General features: G+C 39.6%; 1 long non-coding RNA gene across 2 annotated transcripts in view; it reads right to left on the bottom strand.

Moving 5' to 3' along the window:
- LOC135449635 (uncharacterized) overlaps positions 1-12782 on the bottom strand; it is an 87085-nt gene extending 74303 nt beyond the window's left edge. Inside the window, exons 1-2 of one of the 2 annotated variants that reach the window (XR_010440793.1) lie at positions 12641-12762; positions 554-605 (exon numbers count right to left, since the gene is read on the bottom strand). This is a non-coding gene — a long non-coding RNA (uncharacterized LOC135449635). Of the gene's footprint in view, positions 1-553; positions 606-12640 lie in introns of both variants that reach the window. The other variant, XR_010440794.1, reaches the window with a different exon arrangement.
- Between the last annotated feature and the right edge of the window lie 1416 nt (positions 12783-14198).

Below are 14198 nucleotides of genomic sequence, written 5' to 3'. Positions count from 1 at the left end.
CAGAAAAATCAAAGTGCCTTGCAAAAAGGTGGAAGCAGGTTGAGACATGAAAAGCACAATAATGGCTCCTGTAACCAAAATGTGGGTACATAAAAGAAGATTATCCCAGTAAGGAAATTATCTCTTTGAATGACTGTGGATAGTCATGAGGAATTCATTAGATAGTGAAAGAGAACACACTCCTTATCTTTGCTGTCTAAGCAATCTTCACAACTGCACACACTGTACAGTGCTCACAGTGAAACTCTTTTTGAGCAGTGATAGCTAAGAAATTCAGCCAGGTAGAGCTCCAGAAAGGAAGCAATACCTTTTGATCCTCAAAAATACTACATTTACAAGAGAAGACTCAACAAACCAGCTAAAGACAAGAGGCCTAATTCACGAACACAAAATCATGATGGGAAGACATAAAAGGCTTAGGATGATAACAATGTTGAAATCATATTTTTATGTAATGAAAATATACATATTTAGACATCCTTCATATATTCTGTAAATATGAATGTACATATACACATGCATATGTGCACATAGTAAACTAAACTTAGTTTACCTGATTCTAGTCCCACATGGCTGTAATGGCCATGGTGCCTCTGCAGCCAACTCTGCATTACAATACAGTGAAAAGAGCAAAATTATATTCTCATACTGTAACTGTTATGCCAAGCTCTGAACTCAAATTAAACCAGAGAACACAAAGGGTGATCAAACACAAAGTGTTGTAAACAGCAGCATCTTGATCAATTACCAAGGCATTCAGTAATAGAAAACAAGAGCTCTTGACTCATTGCCCACCCAATTGTTAATTTACAATTAAAAAAGGGTTTTACCACATGTAGAACATGGTGCAGAACAAGAATCAATTTTCATGTAAAATAAGGTAATTAGCTTAGCAGCAAAATCTTTTTCTCAATATATTATAAATCTGTTTGGGGTTTTTTAAAAATTTTGCTTCTTCATTTCTTAACTGTTAACTAAGATTCTGTGTTCTATTCTATATTTTTATTTTAGGGACTAAGACACCATTCAGTGTCTTACATTGTTTGGGCAGAAGGTACTACTATGCTTTCAGAGTTCTAGACAGACAAAATCAAAAACACAACCAGACTTCAAGCTATTAGCAAACCTTTTAGTTGGTTGTGTGAGTTGTGAGTGCTGCTTTAAACAAAACTACTTAAAATTAATTTCAATTCCTAATGAAATGATTGTTACAACCGAAAGCAATGAAGTACAAAGGTTGCTATGACAATATTTATGCTCACACTCAGGGAAGATCCATCTTTAAACTCACAAGTTAATTTTGCCACATAAAAATGGCTTGATGAAAACTTGTAATTTTTGCTTGGTCAAAAAAAGAAGCTAATTCTTCAAGGGGTATGAAGCCTCTACATTACAAGTCTGAGCTAACAGTGTAAGGTTCCTAATAGGCTTTGTTTGCATTTATTTATTGACATCACAGATGTGATGCAACTGCACACATTCCACCTGAAAATATCAGTACAACTGTTTAAGTATTGGCATCTCCCTATAAATTATCACCTTTTAGTAGAATATGTTTTCCCTATGAAGTCAGTTCCTGACTTCAGTTTTTTGGGTTTTCACAGCAAACACTTTCATAACTTGAAAGAGAATAGTGTGGCTACAGAGATATGTGTATAAATATGCTAACAGTCAAACACATACAGATATAGACAAAGGCAGAGCACATACGTACACACACACACACAATTGGCAAAAGGAATTGGGAAGATGGAGAAAAGATCCCTTTCCCCTGATTGTTTTTGCAATTTGACTGTTGCCTTTTAAAAGGCACTGCAATATTCATTGATGTGTTTGAACTAATTGCTCCTGACAGAATTTGATCCTTTTCTTTTCTCATATAAGTCATTCCTGGAACATTATTTCCGCTCATGTACCTTGCTGACTTTCTCACTTTGAAGAGTTATCAAAAACATCTATTCACCTATAATCCAAATCACTGCTTGCCCAGATGAAAAACGGAATTGTAGACTATAGAAATTTTAGGAAAGAATGCATTCTGGCCTCAAGGAACCATGAAGACATTGCATAGGCTGGAAAAATCAGTCCCTGGCTGCATTGCAGATTCAGAGCCCAGGAACCCTGGTGTTTTTGCACAACTAGTAAAGCTAGGCAAAAAGTAATTCCTTCTTTTCTGGGTTGTCCCAAACAACAACAAAAAAGCAGTAGGTCTTTCAAGGTTTCAGTAAATTCCTGATCTCTTAAAGGAATAGACAAGTTGGTTGAAACAAAGAAATTTTCCATCCTGCTGCTCCTTTGTAAATGGTAAGCCTGACTATTTTTCCCCCTTTAACACAGGGCTAGAAAATAACCCTTGCCCTAAAATAAGCACAGTGCTTTTCCACACATCTCATACATATGAAAGCAGATACATAAAGCAAAGCCTTTTAAAGAGAGCTGTAAAATTAAACACGTCTCAACTTTACAGACAACTCGATAAATGGACAAAAAGAGCTTTGAAAACGTTCTTTGATGAAATTTTCAGTAATTGCTGTCTCTGCTGCTCTTTGTGGATGAGTTTCATTCTGTTCTAGAGTTATCCATTAAAGTTAGAGGAGGGAAGTGCTGGTTCATTAAACAGCTAAGGAGGTGATAGCACTGAGTTGGAGCTTCCAAATCATGTCTGTGTGCCTGTTAAATTGAAAATACTGCTGCCAAAGCAAAATAGCAATCCTTATAGAGGAGAACAACAAAGAGGAAAACATTCTAAGCCTTTGAACCATCTTCCAGAAATGCAAGTAACTCTCTTTTTCTCCTGAAAACTGTCCTGGGAAGGAGCTCCACCTGGGCTTAACATTGTATTTCAATTGCTTTGCTCGTAAATACAACCCTGACAGAAGAGAAAAACATTAAGCAGTGAAGACGCTGAAATTTAGAGATTGATTTGCTCTAATGGATCTCCTTTCCAAGAGAAGGTAGAGAAGGGAAAAGCTAGAGTTTGTAAACTTTTTTCAACTGGTGTAAAGGAATTTCTCAAGTGTGTTTGCTTAGTTAAGTCTCTGAGGACTAAGCTTTCTCATCATATTGCTTTGTGTGAAGCATCCAGGTGCATGTAGAAAGAATGCAAGATCAGTTCTGATGCTAATATCTGATTATGCTACAGTACTCCAGCTCCATAGAAATGCTATATTCTCTACTATTTCCTGGTTGGAATAGTATTAGTGACAGGAATCACATTACTCAAAGGGTCTTTTCCCATAGAAAAGTTTATGAAACTTCCATAGTTTTTTTTAATCATTAATAGCCATTTCTCTGCAGATTTATTTTATTCCTTCTACCCACCACCAGAAAACTCCAGGGCAAGGGAATAGCTTGCTAAAATTTGGAGTTCACTCAACCAGCTCTTTTCTGCTCTGCTCATTGTCGGACTACAGCAACAACAAAAGAGAAATGTGACATTCCTTCAGTTTGCCCTATGGCAGCAGCCTGCTGGGCTCCCTTGTGCTATTCCCACTTGAGTGCCAGGCTGCAGCACACATGGAGCAAACAGATTCCCAAGGAGTAAACGCTCAGTGCTGCCCCGGCAAACTGTGCGTTTCTCAAAGGTAACACAGCACATGCTGCATGACTTCTTTGTAGGCACAGATTACAACACAGACTCAGCAAGTGGATTTTGGGATAGGGCTATTTCTTATGCCCTCATAGCACTTAGCTCAGTTCAGTCATGAAAGGGGTTTTTAAAGTGCATGTAATATTACAGCAGTCTGCTCTCCACAAATTTTACTGATGCTCTTTGCTGTGGTTTAAACCCTGTCAGCAGCTAACCCCACAGAGCTGCTCATGCATTCCCTGCAGGGATGGGGGAGGAATCGGAAGAGCAGCAGAGAAAACTGTGGGCGGAGATAAAGACAGCTTAATAGTGGAAGCAAAAGCTGTGCACCCAAACAAAGCCAAATGAGGAATTCATTCACCACTTCCCATGGGCAGGCAGGTGCTCAGCCACCCCCGGGAGAGCAGGGCTCCAGCATGTGCTACTGGGGAACACAAACAGCACCACACTGAACATCAACCCTCTTCCTTCCTCCCTCCCTCTTCCTCAGGTGTTTATGCTCAGCCTCACACCCCGTGCTATGGAATATCCCTTAGTTGAGGTCAGCTGTCCTGGCTGTGTCCCTCCCAACTCCCTGTGCACCCCCAGCCCCCTCACTGGTGGGGTGAGGAGCAGAAAAAGCCTTGGCTCTGTGTAAGCCCCATTCAGCAACAGCAAACCCATCTCTGTATCATCAACACCAAACCCAGCACACACTTTCTTCTACAAATGTTGTCTTCTTGTGTTTGTATAAAGCTTGCGCAAATTCAGTGACTTCATTCAGGGGAGTTGCCAAACACCTGTATTTCCTCTAGAAAACAGTGGGAGCTGCAGAAAAGGAGTTTGTCTTCTGAAAAATAATTCCCCTCTGCACAATGCAATAGCTGCTTCAGTAATGCCAATTGATACCAAGTCTCAATGATTTAGGTGCTTAGAGAATCTCTTCTATGCAGGTGGATCAGCAGGAGGCAAAGAAGCCCTCCTGCAGTTTTTGTTCTATCCCTTCTCCCCATTAGTTACAGCTAGTGACACATTTCAGCTTCCAGATCTATAAATAATATTCAAGCCCAACATGTAAATGAAGAGGTTGTTCAGGTGCCTTTCCACAAAGATGAAATTAAAAATTCTCCATTAAAAAAAAAATAAAGCTTCTAATCCTCACCACTAACCTAAGGTTAGTAGAAAAGCTTAGTTAAACACATGCAGTAATTTTCTTAATCAGCCAGCACTTCAGAAAGACAGATGCTTCTGTTTATGTTGGTCTATTATCAAGTCCTTTGGTGTCTGAATAATTCTTACGCCTATCCTGAAATTTCATTTACATAAATTTCTTCTGTATTATTCTGCCTTTTGTGACAGATAGTACAAGTATTTTTATTTGGTTGGTTGGCTTATCCTTATTGGCCTTGAGAATCACAGTATTTTGTGCATTTCCTGTATCTTTTATCCCACTGTAGTGATCAAAAATTAGGAACAATTACACCACGTGTATGAAAATCAAAAGCTGTATAAGAACTAATTCTAGTCTTGAAACTTGTGCAGGAAACCCACTGCTGTATCTGTTTTTTATTTACCAAATGTCATCTGTTAGAGTTTTCCAGAGAGGCTTATGCAAACGATGCAAATCACAGGCTGGCTGAGGCTGCCAGGGACCTCTGGAGATCATCTGCTCCAGCATTCCAGTGAGCAGGGCCAACCCAAGCTGGCTGTGCAGGACCACGTCCAGGATGCTTTGAGTATTGCCAAGCATGGAACCTCCACACCCTCCCTGGGCAGCCAGGGCCAGTGCTCAGTCACCCTCACGGCAAAGCATTTCCTCATGTTCAGACAAAAATCTCCTGGTTTGGTCTGCACCCCCCTGAAAACCTCTCACTCCTCCTTGCTCCTCCCCTTCAGGTATTTATTTACACTGAGATTTGCCTCTTCTCCAGGCTGCAGGATCCCAGATGTCTCAGCCTTTCCTCACAGGACAGATGCTGCAGTCCCTAAATAACCTCTGTGGCCCTTTGCTGTGCTCCCTCCAGCACATCCTCAGCTCCTGCGCTGAGAAGTCCAGAACTGGACACAGCACTGGAGGTGGGCCAGCACCAGAGCAGAGCAGAGAGGATGGAGCAACTCAATGCTGGTATTTGTCACATATATCAATGTTGTAACATTGTAACAGCTAGGGGAGAAATATGAAAGCTCCAGCTTTGAAATTATGGATCTGATTTCATCAACATTGCCTGACAGCAAAATCCTTGAGGAAAAAAGAGTGAAACAAGATAGATCTTAATATGTAGATAATATGTAGATTCCATAGGTAAGAGTCTTTTGTATTTATATTTTTGTGTCATAATTAAAATAATTAAGTAGCCCAAATCTCTGGTATTGGTTGAAAGAAAGACTGAGGACTCAATTACTATCCTTAAGTGCACTTCACACGAAGCATTATTGTGACAGTCTGGAACTAAACAAGATTTTAGAAACTTTCATGGCAATAGCAAGGATTTGTTTTTTGACTATGCTCTCTTGACCAACAGGATGCTGAATGCCATCCTTCTCATCTTTTTATGGAGAGGTTTTTCTACCATGTTCTAGTAAAAGCGTGAAAAAATGCAAAAATTTTATTAAGAACTTTATCTTTTTTTCTGTTCTCCATATACCATTATTTTACTTTATTGCCCTTACTAAAAGTACAACCCACAGCCACTCTTAAGTAAAGCAGTAAATCAGGAGAGCTGCACAGAATTTAGCTGAGTCTAGATTTAGACAATTCACTCAAGCCAACTTCCAGATTGAGCCACCATGACCCTCTTAGTATAATATCAGCTCATTGTGTATCTGTTTTAGTAAAAATCTCAGTTGGCATCCAGCATGCAAGCAATTTCCCCCCTTCCGCTGAGTGGCTATTTAAGAAACACAAATAACAATAGAACTCCAATCCAATTCTGTCTATTCTTTGAATCATGAGAAAAGTGCAATAAATATAGAGTACAGTGACTAGGCTGCACAAGGAAAATTACACAATGCAAGAGTGGTATCAAGGCTCCTTGGCCAGCATTTCTCAAGTGCTCCAAAACAATTAATCTCAAAGAACAGGTTTCCAACCTCCCTGAAATAAAGAACTGTCTTCAACTAATAGATTATCAAACCCCAAAATATGGGCTGTAGCTCATCAAATTACCTACTAGCACTATTAATCTGGTAAAGAGCTTGCAAGTCTTGTTGCACTGACAGGCTTATGCCACAATTAACATACAAAACAAGAACTTCTTATTACAGCTATTATTCTCAGGACCAAGGGGCTATCTTGTGACCAAAAATTAACTGAATCAACCCCATTTTCCCCTTCATCTTTCAGACAGCTCTGGATAGCCATCACTAGCCTACTGCACAATCCTCACTATAAACAGTGGTATTCCACCATATAACAAAGGATTCTTGAAATATTTGAGCTGAAGGACTCATAAACCTGTTGAATTTATTCACTGATTCTGTTTTAGAAGCTAATGTGTCTTTATCAAGACCCATTATAGCATCACAACTCATAACACACATTTCCATACTCAAAGGATAGAGCACATCCTAGAATCTTCTTTTTTAAAAGGTGCTGTAAACATGTAAGTCATTGCTACGTGGCTCACCAGCCTTCATATTCTACCAGCGCTTAATATTGCCTTCTCTTTATCTCTATATACAGTACAGAAAACATAAAGGAAATAAATTCCTTCCAGCCTTCAACTTAAAAAACTAATTCACATTAAAATATGACACTGACTTATAGTAGAACAAGCCAGGTGAAACAAACTGCTCTAGCCAGGCTTTGACAGACAGCTTCAATCAGCCTACTTATCCTCCATGTGGAAGGTGTAATCCAGGCTGCTGCCAGCTGCTTCCCTGAAAGGTTCTTCCTCATTCTGTTAATCAGTATTGCTACAGCAACAACTCATTCAGTAGAAGTCCACTGTGAAACATGTTGAAGACAGATAAGGATATGGGAAATGTGCTTCTTGCCTCTATTTGTGCCATTCTGCTCCTTGCCACAGTCCTGGTAGCACAGAGCAACTGCTGTAGCCTGAAACTCAGGCAGAGGCTGCAGAGTTGACTTTGGATGACCAGAAAAAATTCTACCCCAGCTTGCAACAGCTGGAGATGGCACAGATGCACCCTGTCTGGGAGCACAGCACCATGCTGGGTAATGGTCAGGCCACCCAGGAGCCTGTACTTGCCAAAAATCAGCAAAGCTTCCTCTCCTGATCAAAAGGAAGCTGTCACCAGTTCCATAAGGGCCCTAAGAGACACATAAGCCTTCCCTTTTATTGTGGGTTTGGTTGGTTTGTTTTGTTTTTTTTTTTTAATTGTATCACAGAACCTTTTCTGCTCAGATTGCTCCTTTAAAGGAAGAAAACCAAGTAAATCCCCACAAAATGAACCAAAACAAAAATGCCCCTTAATGAAACAAAAAACAAATAAAACAAAACACCAAACCAAAACAAACCCCCCCAAATTCCAACAAAAACCTAAATACCCCAGACAACCAAAAAACCAAACCAACCAAAAAATCCCCCCACATAAGAAGCTCCCAGCATATAAAATGTATACTGTATAAACTGCAGTGGTTATAAACGTATTCTACAGCACAACAGAGATCAAAGGTTGGTGCAAGGAAGTCCAACAGAGCCTGCTTAGAGCTCATGTCGGTGCTCAGAATAACTCAGAGAAAGCCCCTAGACACTCCATACTGACACCTCCCATTTTCACAGCAGTACTTCATATATCTTTACTCTCCCCACAGTCATCCTCTGACACATTGTCTGCAACTGTCTCTCCTAAACACATGTAAACACAGCACATATATAAAGCTGTTGGGGATGCGAGCAGCAGTGTGGGATGACATCCCATCAGGGCTCATCGCTGTGACATCCTGGGGACATCCACCTCCCTGACTCCCAGGGTGGGTCCTGTGGCCAAGCTCATCACTGCAGAATCCCTCTCTGGTTAATGAGGCTCTTTCTGGTGATTCATGAAGGGCTTGAGGATGGCTAAGTTACATACCCTAAAATCACCCATTTCTTGCCTCTCAGTATACAAACTGCAGACTTCCCAGGACAGACAGTATCTTCTTTGCACCATGCCATGCACAAAAGAGCTTTTTGACATGCTGGCAATAAATAATAGTGATGGAGAGTGTCAGCTAGGTAACAAGGAAGCAGTAACAAGCCATACTGACAACCTGGATAAAAACACCACTAAATCAGAAGACCACTCCTTTGTGGCAATGAGTCAACCCTAACTGGGTGTTCCCTGCTGAACTTCTATGGAGATCAAACTGTGCTGAAAGACACCATGTGAGTCAGCCAATAATTCCTACAAATATACTTTGGAGCTTCCTATCTTCTTCAACCTCCTCACTAACAATTTCTGTCATCTTATTTCCTCAATCATAAGTGTTTTCCTCTGAAAAAAAAGTATGGATTCACCTTTTTCTCCCCAAGTAACTTCTGATTATATGAAATTTTTTCTTACTTCGAAGTTTTCTTTCCTTAGAGACAAAGAAACCTTAAAAATACAGATTTACTGACTTTATAGTATTATTTTGCATTTTAATATTTCTTTTTTAAAATATTTTTTTCTGGTTTTAGCAAAAATATCTCTTCCAAAGATTTTTTTCCCTGACTGTGCAATTTCATTAGTACTTGCAAATAAGCTGAAGCATTTAAAGAATTTAGAGGGTTTTTTCAAGAAATGTAATAATTTATCCTGATAGCAATTATCCTCTTCCATTAATGAAATATTTAAGGGTTCTAATGTACAGCTTTAGATGCAATAATCTGTAAAATCCTTAGATGGCATAAATTTGCTTAATGCCACTGAAATAAATGAACCTGCACAATTTTCCACCAGTAAAATCTTGGGATTTAAATTTTTTATAGTGAAGCTTGCTGGTCAACAGCAACAGTTGTTGGAATTAAAGATTCTCTGCATCAGTTCTCCATGGTATCAGAATATAATCAGCAACTCTAAAGCCATATAAAAAGCAGAATCTAAAATAACTGTCAAGGCATTGCCTTTTTGCATTATTTATAACAATATCAAAGGTTAGAGTCTAACCAAAAAAAAAAAACCACCTAAAGATTAGCACTGTAAAACTGTGTCTCATGTATCCTCTTTCAGCTCTTCCCCATTTTTTATGAATGGAATATCACATAATCTTTTAAAATATGTTCAGGGAAATCACAACATAGCTGACCCATTCTGAGATATACATTTAGTGGCTGGACCTTGTCATAATCTGAAAGACTATAAGTGAATGGTCTTCAAGAAAACTCCTTCTTCTGACAAATTCTTAGCATTAACAAACCAGTGGTTTTCTTTTTCTAGATGATCACTTCTGAGCTTTAGTCTTTTCAATATTCTTGAAAACAAAAGACAACATTGTTTTGGTGAGGCTTTGGTATTTTCTGTATTAGAGAGGAATGCATTGGTACAGAATCAAATTTCCCAAGAAGATAAATCACCATTCTCCATTCCAATGGATCTCTATATTGTAAGGTGGTTATTAAGCACATGATGTATAGACAAGGCTTTTTTGCTTTGTCTGGGCAGGGGTGGTGGGAGAGGATCACAGGAGGTGTGTGTGGCTGTGTAGTTTTCCTGCCATCTGAAATGTCATTTGGTTCTATTTTTTGTTCCATTTGATATCCATAGAGCTTTGTTGTGTTCCACACGTGGAAACATACACTGCCTAGGGTTCCACTGGTGTTCTGTCCCCTCTTTTCCTGCCTTGTCTGGTTTTCACCAGTTTCCTAAAACTACTACAGCCTATGGAACAGAAGCTATCTCTGCTCTGTTCATTTTATGCCAGGCTTATCACCAGCAGCTTTCATTGTTCTTCCTATTTGTTCCAAGATTTGTTACTAATCACAGCCAAGACATTCTTGTTGTCATGTCACTGGATTCCCTCCTAGCTCTTCAATTTCTCACCTGGATTGAGGACACACACAAGAGACTCACTGTGCTGAGCAAACCTAAGAGGTTTTTCCTGACCTCATGTTATTGTCCAACTGATCTAAAAAAATTTTTTGCCTTCCTTTGTGTTCTGAGGACTCTAACAAATGTATGCAATGTCACACAAGAACTTCCAAAGGAGATATTTGGGTCAGGCTTGCAATGCTGAAAGGACGAGCAAACTGTTAAAACAGAGCAGGAGAATCAAGCCTTTCTTAGTGCATTAGGAAGAAAGGCTTTACTGTGTGGGTGCTAAAGCACTGGAGCAGGCTTCCTTGGGCTCCTGTGGACGCCTCATCCCTGGGAGTGTTCCAAGGCCAGCCTGGCCAGGGCTTTGCGGAACCCAATCAAGTGGAAGGTGTCCCTGCCCACAGCAGGGGAAGGGAGGGGTAGCACTAGATGATCTTTGAGGTCCCTTCTAACCCAAACCATTCCATGAGCCTGTGATTGTAGCTGCTCTACCTGCTTGCCTCTTAAAACTTCCAGGTGGCCTTTCAGTCAAGAAATACCACTTCAGCCTGTTTTGTGTATGGTGCAGTCAGAGGGCTGAGTAATGACCAAATCAAATCTCAAGCTGTATCTGGCACATTCAGAGCCTGTGACTGAAAGCTGTGGTGAGAGCTCCTGCAGTGATCCATTATACCTATCAAAATCTACTGTAACCTGTAGTCTGTATTCCATTAGATGTTCAGTCACAAACTATTCCCCTGGACCTTTTACCAAGTGGGAGATTAAAAAAATGTAATCACAGAATGACCTGAACATGCTGCACATACTGGGTCCCACTCACTCCCCTCCTTTCTGATCTGATAAGGACCTAGAATTCTTTGAAGTTCTGATGAATTTTAAACCCACTAAAGCTTTCTGCTAAGTTTTAAACCTGACCAACACATGCCCTGGGCACCAGTTGAGACAGGACATTTTGCATACTTTATTTTGCTTTCAGAAATATGACTTCACATACAAAAACACCTGGGCAGTGCCTGTCTGGCTGGGACTTTATTATTCACCACTCTCAATAGGAAAATTTTAAACTTCAAGGCTTGTTTAAAATTATGCAGGGTCCCCTAAGGATACTCAGAAAAGTGTCACTACTTCCAAGGACTAGAAAGTTCAGGATATCCTAGTGCTGAGATAAAGCCTGAAGTGGTTTCCTAGGGGCTCACCACGAAGATGCTCCCAATTCTGTGCAGCTTCCCCAAGCTACAGGAGGTGGCTCTGAAGCACCAGATAAAGCAGCACTCCAAGGCTGTGACATCTTCCACATTAAGGGACACTGATGAGCAGGTGCAGCAGAGGACCCAAAGCAGAACCCACTGTGTAACCCACCAAGCACTGCACAATCTGAGTCCAGTCAAACTCCCTATAAAATAGCATCTAATCCTAGATCACACAGTATCAGTGAATTTCAAATGCTAATATTTTGCCAGCATGGAGCTGATGAAACAGGCATATTTTAATGAAATGGATGCTGCAATGTTCACACATAAGAGGACATGCTATTCCTGTTGCTCAGAGTTTTGCATACAAAGAATTTCAATACATATGCATAACGCCCTCCATATTCAACTTCTAGCCAAAATATACTTTAAAAAAATTCAATACATATATTTTATTGAAGTGAACTACTCCAGATAATAGAACTGAGGCCAGCAACAGTCTAATTTCAAGTTGGAAGGTGTTATTAGTATTTCTGAACTACCTCAGATAATACATTAAGCTACATTATAAACAACAATTCAGTTGTAAATTTTTATCTTAAATACAACTACGTGTACAACTTAGTTTTGGACGAAAAACACTTTGAGGGAAGCAAAGAATTTTCTCCATAGGAAGAAAAGCTGTGAGGAATGAGACTGTCAGTACAACAACCTCTCTCCCTTTGCCACAAAGGACAATTAGAAATATCAATATTGACTTTGAGTAAGTCCATGGTCCTGTCCCCTCACACTGTTTTGCATGACTACAGGAGAAAACTGAAAAATTTCTTGCACTGTCACACACAACATTCAAAATGGCAGAAGACTGTTATGGAAACTGAACATGGGTAAAACATAGCTGAATAATCATTTATTTTCTTACCATTTCAGTGCAGTGGTAAGGATATGAGGTAATGTTGTCATCTTATTACAAAAGTGCCATACCTTCTTGGCGATTTCTTATGGTCATCTCCTCACAGCACTGACTCCTTCTGCACAGCACAGCCAACCAACTCCAGCTCTCTCCTCACCCAGCTAACCCACCCTTTTATAGCACTCATCCTTATTGGACACAGCTGTGGCCTGTTAAGGGCAGGTGATCAGTACAGCTGCAACTCCTCAGGGTTGAGATTGCCTTCTGCACTATTCTCTTACATTCTATCCCTCCACAAGGTAAAAGCAGTTGTATCATGGTTTTTTCCTAACAACTTACAAGAAAAATTACCAACCACCACACAATTCGCTTTGATACTGTAAAGCTGTGCACATTTGGGCTCCCTTTGACTTTGCAAAGCTTCTTTGAACTAAAGGTAGCATAGCCCTTGAACACAGATGAGAAGCAGATAGTACTTGGTAAGACAGAGAAAACGGTGTTAAGAGTTTGCATTTTTTGTTTCTAGATTTTCAGCTAGAAATAAATGCATTAGCTAGAAAATAATGAGTTGTTATTTCTTCACTTCAGCTTCAATCTTGATATTAATTTAATCCATTTTTTCAGCAGTAAACGTGGAACACATCATCTCCAGAGACCCCCTTGCAACGTTAACTGCTCCACAAGTCTAATTCTTTGCTTTTTAATAAATATTGATATTTTTCACCAGGGGACTATATTTAACTGAAATTGTTACATTACAGATTTTATACTGAAGAGACAGATAAAAACCAAAAAGAAAGCAGCATTTCCCACCTTGTGTTTCTGCAGTCCAGGCAATTTTCCCCTGAATTCTTGGCAAATTATTTTCTACTCATTATTGTTCCAGTTTTTCCCCTGCTCAGTACTGCTGTGGTTCTGATCACCCTATCACATTTCTTTGATGAGATTTTTAAAGGTATGTGTCCATATTGCTAAAAAAAGGACAAATTTGTTATCTGTAAGCACCAAATTTAAATACCCAAGTTGCTAAAAGAGTTGATAGAGCTTTCAAAACTAAATTAGTCATTCTAAATTAATGACATAAGGCATCAGCAAGTAAGCCAGGGCTAGAAAAAGCAACAGGAAGACCTAATCCATCTCCACAGGAGTTTTAGCAATGAGACCCCTTTGAAATGTATTTCCCAGAACAACTTTTTCTTCTCTTTTGTCTAAGTTGTGGTTCCTGGGAGTTCAAATACAAGAGGTTATGTTCAGCCAGGGGAACAAAATGGCACTACCCCAAAGCCATCCACAGCCTGGTTGAGATTCTTAGACTGACAGCTCTAATGCTTGCTGTGTGGATAAATACAAAATGATCATAACATCCTCTATATCAATTTTCTAGCATATTTTTATATTGAGCCCTTTTAGAAAGATATGAGTAAAAATAATTTTCTATACCTCAAGCCAACTAAATGCTCAAATAGCCTTGCTTATTTTTCAGATATTTAAAAGGAATATAGCTGTATATCATTCTTACTGATGCCTATTGTCCTTGCAATTAGGAAAAAAAAATCCCTGAGCATCA

This window comes from Zonotrichia leucophrys, chromosome 6 (assembly GCF_028769735.1).
Source record: "Zonotrichia leucophrys gambelii isolate GWCS_2022_RI chromosome 6, RI_Zleu_2.0, whole genome shotgun sequence".
Classification (NCBI taxonomy): domain Eukaryota; kingdom Metazoa; phylum Chordata; class Aves; order Passeriformes; family Passerellidae; genus Zonotrichia; species Zonotrichia leucophrys.
The sequence above is the reverse complement of the archived record's forward strand: the minus strand, read 5'-3'. Positions and strand labels throughout refer to the sequence as shown.